The sequence below is a fragment of the Cavia porcellus genome, unplaced genomic scaffold (assembly GCF_034190915.1).
Source record: "Cavia porcellus strain 051 isolate PalLab524CR breed Dunkin Hartley unplaced genomic scaffold, mCavPor4.1 scaffold_9, whole genome shotgun sequence".
Lineage (NCBI taxonomy): Eukaryota > Metazoa > Chordata > Mammalia > Rodentia > Caviidae > Cavia > Cavia porcellus.
Window position 1 is genome coordinate 17,370,654 of NW_026947492.1, and position 8,600 is coordinate 17,379,253.

An 8,600-nucleotide genomic window follows, 5' to 3' on the forward strand; every position below is an offset into this window, starting at 1 on the left:
TAGTGGTTGTAGGACTTGTTATTAGCTCAAGTATCAAATCTATATTTTAAGGTTTTCAAAACCATTTTCCTTCGCTTTTTATTTTTCCTGTATCTTCGCTCATGGAGGTTACCAAGCCTATTGATTAAATACCCATGGTAATGATATTTGAATGATTTTCCATCCTCTGTCCTTTCTCCTGAGCTTCACTTAGCATTATGTACACATCTCCCTATTGGCTTAGATGCTTATTCAAAATGGAATGTATAAATTTCACTAATATTTTTAGTTTTCCTGAGTTTTCTCTGAAGTAGCACACAAGGCAGTAATCTGGGCTTTTCATGACCTATTTCTATTTGCTTTGTGATACATTTTCCTGAATCTCCCCTGGATAGACTTTCTGCATATGACTTTCTCAGAGCCACTCACCACACCAATATTAATTCACAGAAGATTCAATTCTCTCCAAAATAATGAATAAAAAACCTTATGTGGCTTCCAATATTCTCCCACAGGGCAGTCCTGGGCATTTGTGTACTTCCTACACTGCACTGATCCAAGCCTATTCCTGGGCCTTGTGTATGCTGCTGATGAGAGACATTAAACGTATCCTAGAGGATGCACACGTTCCCCGTGATTTTAATGATGAGGAAACTTACACTGTATAGTTATTTTTTCAAAGGAGGTCAGTAATTCTCACACAGCTTGCCCTCAGACTGCATCTGAGAGTATAGCAGTGTCCCCTACATGTTTTACTAAGTTCTTTTGTTCCATATTTTTTTTTTACCTAAAAATAGAAGTATTGTCACAGTAAGCTTTCATTAGTGGAACAGAGGGAGTTTGTACTTTCTAGTATACGTTATAGAAAAAAATGAGAAAATGCTCTTCATTCATTCCCCTTTATAACATCATTGAGCATCTGCTCCACATGTCATTTATTGCATATTTTATTTAAAAAAGGAGATAAAGATAAAAGAGGACATAAAACAACACAGATCAGAATCAGACAATTTAGGCAACATAATGTTTGCCACAAGAAAACCTGACGTAACAGTAGTTACCATAGTGACTCTTTCCTTGAAATATTTGAATATATGTTGATATACTATAGCATCAAACATAAAAAGACAGTGTAAAACCATTCAGGGAATGAAAGTAGTACAGTGTATTTAGAACCACCTAACAGAAAACGAACAATGGTTTCTACATTATCCCCTTGTCTATAAAATTTTTTATACTGTCACATACAATAAAATCCAATAAGATAAAACATGATAAAATCAATGGAGATGGAGAAACAAAAGCTTGATGGGACTTCAAAACAAGCTGATGTTAAATTAGCGCTAGCAATAATAATGTCTTGTTTTCTTCAAAATAACTGTTCGTACCATCACAGACAATAAAATCAAAAAATCCAAAATAAAAACATTTCAATTAATGAATGACAACATTATAAGGCATCAAAACAATATGATGGGGAATCATGGTTACCACATACTTTTATATATTCTTACCATTTCTTACACTATGGAAACTATTCAGTATGTATGCATGTGAATTTGATTTATTTCACTTATGAGTATGACCTCAAGGTGTGTCCATTTATTTATAAATATCTCAATGTGATCATTCTTTACAGCTGAATAGTACTCCATTGTACAAAAATACCACAATGTTTTTTATCCTTTCCTCAGTTGATGGACACTTAGGTTGTTTCAAAGATTTGACTATTACAAATTGTGCTGCTATAAACCTGGGTGCAAATATGTCACTGTGTTATGATGTTTTCACTTCTTCTGGGAATACACTTAGAAGTGGAGTAGCTCCAAGAAATGGGAATTCCAATCCGAGCTTTTGAGACATCTCCAGACTAATATACACAATTGTTGCACCAGTCTACACTCCCACCAACACTGCAGGAGAGTTCCTTTTCCCCACAGCCTCTCTAGCATTTTTTATTGGTAGTCTTCTTGATCCTGGCCATTCTTTCAGGAGGGAGATGGAATCTCAGTGTGGTATTAATTTGTATTTCTCTAATCAGTAATGATGATGAACATTTTTTCATGTATTTATTTTGCATTTGTATTTCTTCATCTGAGAAGTGTATATTCATCTCAGGTGCCCATTTTTGGATTGGATCTTTGAATTTTGGGGATCTGACCTTTTTTTTTAATTCTTTGTGTGTTTTAGACAGAAGTCTTTGTTTAAGAGACAGCTCACTAAGATTTTTCCCAGCTTGTGTGTTTTCTTTTCACTAAACTGGAGATTTCCTTGGACATGCAGAAATTGTTTAATAACACCTGATCCCAGTCATTAATTCTGGGAAGTAGCTCCCATGAGGTTTGATTCCTGTTCATTAATTCTCTACCTACCCTTATGACTTCAAGGTTTTTACCCAATTTGTCTTCCAATATATTTAGTGTGTCTGTTATAATATTCAGATCTTTGATCCATTTAGATTTTTAATTTAGTACATGGTGATAGGCATAGGTCTAGTTTTACTTTTTGGCAGTCATTTATTGCTCTTGTAGATACAGAAAAAGTAATGAAGAAAATATACAAACACCTGGTGTCATGGAGCTTAGATTCAAATTAAGTGTACACATCCAGAGAGAAGACACAGATGCAAACAAACAATTGTGTCATATATCAGCTAGTGATGATTAATAATGATGATCTATTATGAATAGAAGACAAGGTTTATTTACTGATTGGAGATGTTCTTATTTGGTAGTTAATCAAAGTATATGTAAAGTGGTATAAATTTGATAAAACAATGTCATTGTCGTTAGTTAGCTGGCCAATACAGCCCAACTAATTTCTTTCAGCTGATCTCTTGAGAAAAAAATCATGAAACATAAGGCTTCCAATATTGAATCATTAATTAGCTGGTGAACACAGCACAGGTAATTTCATTTAGCTGATCTCTTGAGAAAATACCTGGAAATATAAGACTTCCAGTATAGAATCAGGTTCCTAGGTTTTCTTCGCTCATAAAAACCTCTTTGGTCTTGCTAGAAGGTGGCTCTTTTGTGACTGGTACACGCTACTTACCACGCCTTTCACTAAACAGGTTGTTTTGAGCAAATCCATGCCCAGAAATCATGATCAATAACTCATGGCTTCTCACCTCACAGCCTGGGGAACTCAGGGCTGTGTTCTGGCTCTCTCAGTCAAACTATGTCGTGAGCAACAGCAATCATGACAAATTAAATATCTTTATCCTGCACCGTGTAACACTCATTAAAGCTACTTAGCTCTCTGAGAAGAGAGGAGGAGAATGAAGGCCTCCCCTGAAGCCATGGCAGCAAAGGGTGAGTGTTGAATTTTATCTCTTCTTCTATTCTTCTTGCAGACTTTATCTGCTGTGTTCAGTGAACCCATGAACTGCCTCAATCTTGTGTGCTGAGATCGTCACTGACTGGGGTGTAAAAAGGACCACTGAGGCAGAAGTGGTCTAGGGCCAACACTGTTCCTGTTTCCTGAAATGCCTCCTTCCGAAATCGCCTCCTACAGTCTAGCTAATATTCATCTTTACTCACTCCTTCTGTCTAGTTCTACAGTGGAGAAAACGAGGGCATAGAGAAGGATGGGCTCGAGCTCACACTCCTATTCCCTGAATCAGCTCTCATTAAAATGGAATTGGTTTGGGAGCTGCCCCATTTTAGTGTCACTGGGTGCTTCTTCTCTTGTTCTCAAAGAAATATTCCTCAGAAGAATGGCTTCGCACAATGGCTCTTCAGTGACCGGGTTTGTCCTGCTGGGTTTAACACATCAGCCAGAGCTCCAGATGCCTCTCTTCCTCCTCTTCTTGGGAATCTATGTGGTCTCCATGCTGGGGAACCTGGGCTTGACTGTTCTCATAGGTCTGAATCCTCACCTGCACACTCCCATGTACTACTTTCTCTTCCACCTCTCCTTCATCGATCCCTGCTACTCCTCAGTCATAACTCCTAGAATGCTGATGAGTTTCATGAATCAAAAAATTATCCCTTATGCTGAGTGCATGGCTCAGCTCTTTTTCTTTGCTTTCTTTGCAATAGATGAGTGTTATATATTGACATCCATGGCCTCTGACAGGTATGTGGCCATCTGTAAGCCCCTGCTTTATAAGGTCATCATGTCTCATCGGATGTGCCAGTGGGCTTTGTGGGAGCCATGGCCCACCTAGTGTGTATGCTGAGACTCACCTTCTGTGACAGCAATGTCATCAATCATTATGTGTGTGACATCCCTCCTCTCCTGAGGCTCTCCTGCTCGAGTACCTCCATCAATGAGGCAGTGGTGTTCATTGTGGTGGGTGTCAATGTTATAGGCCCCAGTCTTACCATCCTTATTTGTTATAATTTGATTCTATCCAATATTTTCTCTATCCATTCTAGAAAAGGCAGGTCCAAAGCCTTCCACACTTGCGGCTCTCACATCATTGCTGTTTCTCTTTTCTTTGGAGCATCAGCATTCATGTGCCTTATGTCTTCTCCTGCTGAGGCTCTAGGTCAAGATAAAATATCCTCCATTTTTTATACCATTATGGGACCAATGATGAATCCTTTCATCTATAGTTTAACGAACAAGGATGTCCATATTGCACTGAAAAAAGATTTTAAAGAAAAGGTCTAGTACATAAATAGAAACCATTTTTGCTATCTATATCATATTAATTAGCACTGATGTTATATAAAACTATGGTGAGAATGGCAAATAATCAAAATATGAAAATTATTTAAAATATTGAAAATTGAAGACTTACATAAATCCTTTCACAAATCTAAGTAATACAGGTAAGATAATATTTATTCTTTTAAATAGGAGTAAAGTGATGGTTCAGTATGTCATTCTCCTGCTTAGTAAGGTTATTAAGTGGAAATGTGGTACATAATAATAAATCTAGAAATGGTTATTATGAAACTTAAAAGAATTCACATCTGAAATTACTGTGCCACTGTATTTTCTTGTACTTTAGTTTGGTAATTTAATTTTTATTTGGTAAATCTCTGTTGACTGTTTAAATAACATTAGTTTTCAGAGAGTACTTTGATTTTCAACAACACACTCTAATTTTTGTTCATACTTTAGTCTCTAATGTGTAATGTAAAGAGAGGCTGAAGATTTTTCTCTGATTATAGTTCCTAAGGTCAGGAAGGTAAAATATTTAGAGCAGACAGGACAAAGGGAAGCTGCCTTATATGCAGCTTTTAGACTTCAGCCAGGAATGTGGGTGTAAAGTTGGGCTATGTCTTCTTTAGTAAGCAGCTTGCTATAAATGTTAAAGAACTATGCACACTGGAATTTGACTGGTTCTTCAAGCATACTCTATAATCTTAATTCAACACCTTCAGCTCAGTAGCTAGCTCTTTAAATTTTCACTCTCATTTTGTCCTAGAGTTTTGTGTAATACAAATAGTTTGGTTTACCTGGTCACCAAATATAGGCTGAGGATTCTGTTTTAGACATTAAAATATTCAGGTTCTCTTTTCTGTGTAAAACTGTAGTAGTGGTGAAGACAAAATACATGTCTGCTACCTCAAAGCCTTAATTGTCTACACTTAGGTAGTGATAGAGTTTAGGTGGATAGGTGGAAGAAAGAAATAATGAACAAACAATAAAGCATAAATGCACACATCCAAAATTTATGCAGTCTTAATTTAAGGTGATTATACAGAGAGTAACTGTATTTCATAACAGATGATAATGGACTTCCTTGAGATGGTTGGGATGGGAGCTGAGATCTAACCAATGTTAAGAAGTCTGCCTCACTGAGAAGTGAGGCAGAGCAAAGAATTAGCACAGAGCTTAAGAGGAAGTAATGATGTTGATGAAAAAGGACACAGAAGATGTCAGTATTTGTGATGTAGCAAAAGGATGAGAATTGGATTAGTTTGGTTAATAGGAAAAGAATTAGGAAACAAGTGTAAGTATCAGGGCTTTAGAGGGGAAAAGAATGAATGACATTGAAACAACAAACAGCACTGAAAAGTTATCCCTGGAAGCCAGAGTGTTCTTTTCTCTCCTTTATTTTGAAGCTTTGTTTCCATTTCATCTATTAATTGAAATAGGTTAAGGGTTCCACAAGCAATTTGTAATGAAACCTATGCTTCAGCAGGCCTCAAATAAAATCATAATACCTTATCTTGCAAGAAAGATTGTTTTTGTGGTCCTAATTTTGTATGCCTAGAAAAGATGAAACTGTAGAATCTCAACTGAACCAGGTAGAGAAGAATGTGAGTGTCCCCTTGATCTTGACTTTGGAATGTGGAATGACTCCTGAAACTAGAACCATATATTTGGTTTTGATTTTAGACTCTAAAATTCTGTATGTATGTTCTTTCCACATTGGCTTTAGATATCAAATACCAAAATTTCTGTGGTGTACATTAAGTGAAATGATACAGATTTTTCAATTTTTATTTAATTCATTTATCTAAAATTTGTAACAGATTAATTATAAGATATATATTTCTTTCCATGTAACTTTCCTGAACTCAATATTTGCCATTATCTGGTTTTACAAGGAAAGAGATTTAATATAGGGCGTATAATTTATAAGAATATTTTATGATATTCACCTAAAGAGTCAAATACAGAAGACTGAGAGAGATCTGTCCGTGCACTAGAGACCCAAAGACTGCAGCTGACATTCTGGATCCCATGGCAATGTCCTGCAGGAGTCCAGCTGAAGACCTAGACCCATATCAGTGTCCTCGATGATTCCAGCTAAAGACCTAGAGTCCATGACAGTGTCTCACAGAATCCCATATCAAGGACCTGCACTGGAAAGGCACAAGGGTTAGTGGTGGAAGCTGGAAAGTTTGCACTGGTGGGATGAAGACTACATCACCAGGCTGAGATACCCTCACTGGAGCCAGGAAGCAACACTTAGGAAAGGACCAGAGCATACCCCAAAGAATACCACGGTCATCCTCAGCTACAGATAGGACACACGCTCCTCAAAGATGGGAATAGCTGAGTTCATGTCAGGAAGACCAGCATGACTGGCTTCTCCAGGAAAATCAACAGCACACCATCTTCCTTACCAGTTTTCTAGTTATGCTCTTGACAACAATCCTCACACCAAGAACCGTGCTGATTCAGTTCAGGTGTGTTACAAGTTGACAACTGCTTAATCCATCAGAGTGTTTACCTAATATTTAATGTCATCTCACAATTGTTGGCCTGATATTAGTCATGATACATTTGTCATAGCTTATGACTGTTCAAACTGGATCGTGCCTGCTGATATCACTGTGTTTGCAAAGCGGTCAGGAGAATTCATGGCAACATATGAATAGAGTTAATTAGCTTAACGTTATATGTTACTATCCAAGATTCTTTTTTATTAAGATTCTTGTATGTGTGTGTGTCTGTATTTTTATATGTTTAGTCTTTAATTCATATCCAAATAGTTATCTTTAATTCTATAAATCCTTTATCAGTTCAAGTATAATATAGCACTGACATCTATACAGAAAAATATAGAATAAAGAACTGAGGGCATATATTTTTTAAAAATTCAGGAAATGTATTGCTAAAATGATTGCTTTTTTTTGAAATTCTGTATTATTTCTACACTTTTTTATTTTTCTTTTTTCCACTTAATAAAAAAAGATTATAGATAAATTGATTGATTGTTTGTAAAAATACTTTATATTCTATGAAAGAAAGTGCTCTATAAGTTAGTGGAGTTTGGTCATATATCATTCTTGAGATCCATAGAAAGTAATGGCTTACAAATTCAAAGCCACATATCTGAAGGTGGGTAAATTGTTCGATCCTTATGTGATGGTTTGTAGATTTTCTATGAAAATGCACTTATGTATATAATAGAAATTCTAAATATCAAATGACTATCTGATTAACCCATGGTCAGCAGGGATTTTCCTTTTTTGGTAATAAACACTATGTCTTTTCTCACCAGTGATGGCATCAGTATATCTAGGAGATTCACTGTTTTCTTCACCATGTCTGATCAGTAGTAGTTGTTACAATTTAATAGGGTTCCTGTGAACTCATGTATAGGTGCTTAATTTCCTAATGCCTGCTACTGGAGTTTTTAAAATGATGATTACATCATCACTGTTAGGGTGGGCACTAATCCAGCAGAACTGATACTCAATAAGAAGAGGAAATGTGTGCTAATAGCCAGGACACAGATGCACAGAGGAAAGACCTACTACACAGCACAAAGTTAGCCTTAAAGAAGTCCAAGGAGAGAAGCACCGGAAAGCAACCAAGGCTGCTGTCACACACTTCACAGACTTCCAGTTCCAGAGATGTAAGAGGATAAATTTCTCATGTTTATCCCTTCTCATCTGTGGTATTTTGTTATGGGAGGACCATAACAATGGTGAATGAAAACTTTTGGTGTTGCAAACATAGTAACAACAACAAAATGACAAAACAAGCAAAACTGTAATGTAAAAACTCAAATTCTCAAACTTTGGAAGTTTTGAAGGGTTATATGAGGATTATTATTTTCTTAACTGCAGCATAACAGCTCTACATATTTACAAAGAACACTGTGGTGTTTGACAAACTCAAACTAACAGGCAAGTGGAGGGGCACAAACTAAACCTGAGATCAGAGTTTATCTGAGCCCAAAGAAGGAGGAGCTTCAGGGAAAA

The 8,600-nt window shown here is 36.4% G+C and overlaps 1 pseudogene; it reads left to right on the plus strand.

The window, feature by feature from the left end:
- The first annotated feature begins 3,688 nt into the window (after nt 1-3,688).
- LOC100717753 (olfactory receptor 8B3-like) lies at nt 3,689-4,599 on the plus strand (annotated as a pseudogene).
- Nucleotides 4,600-8,600: the final 4,001 nt, after the last annotated feature.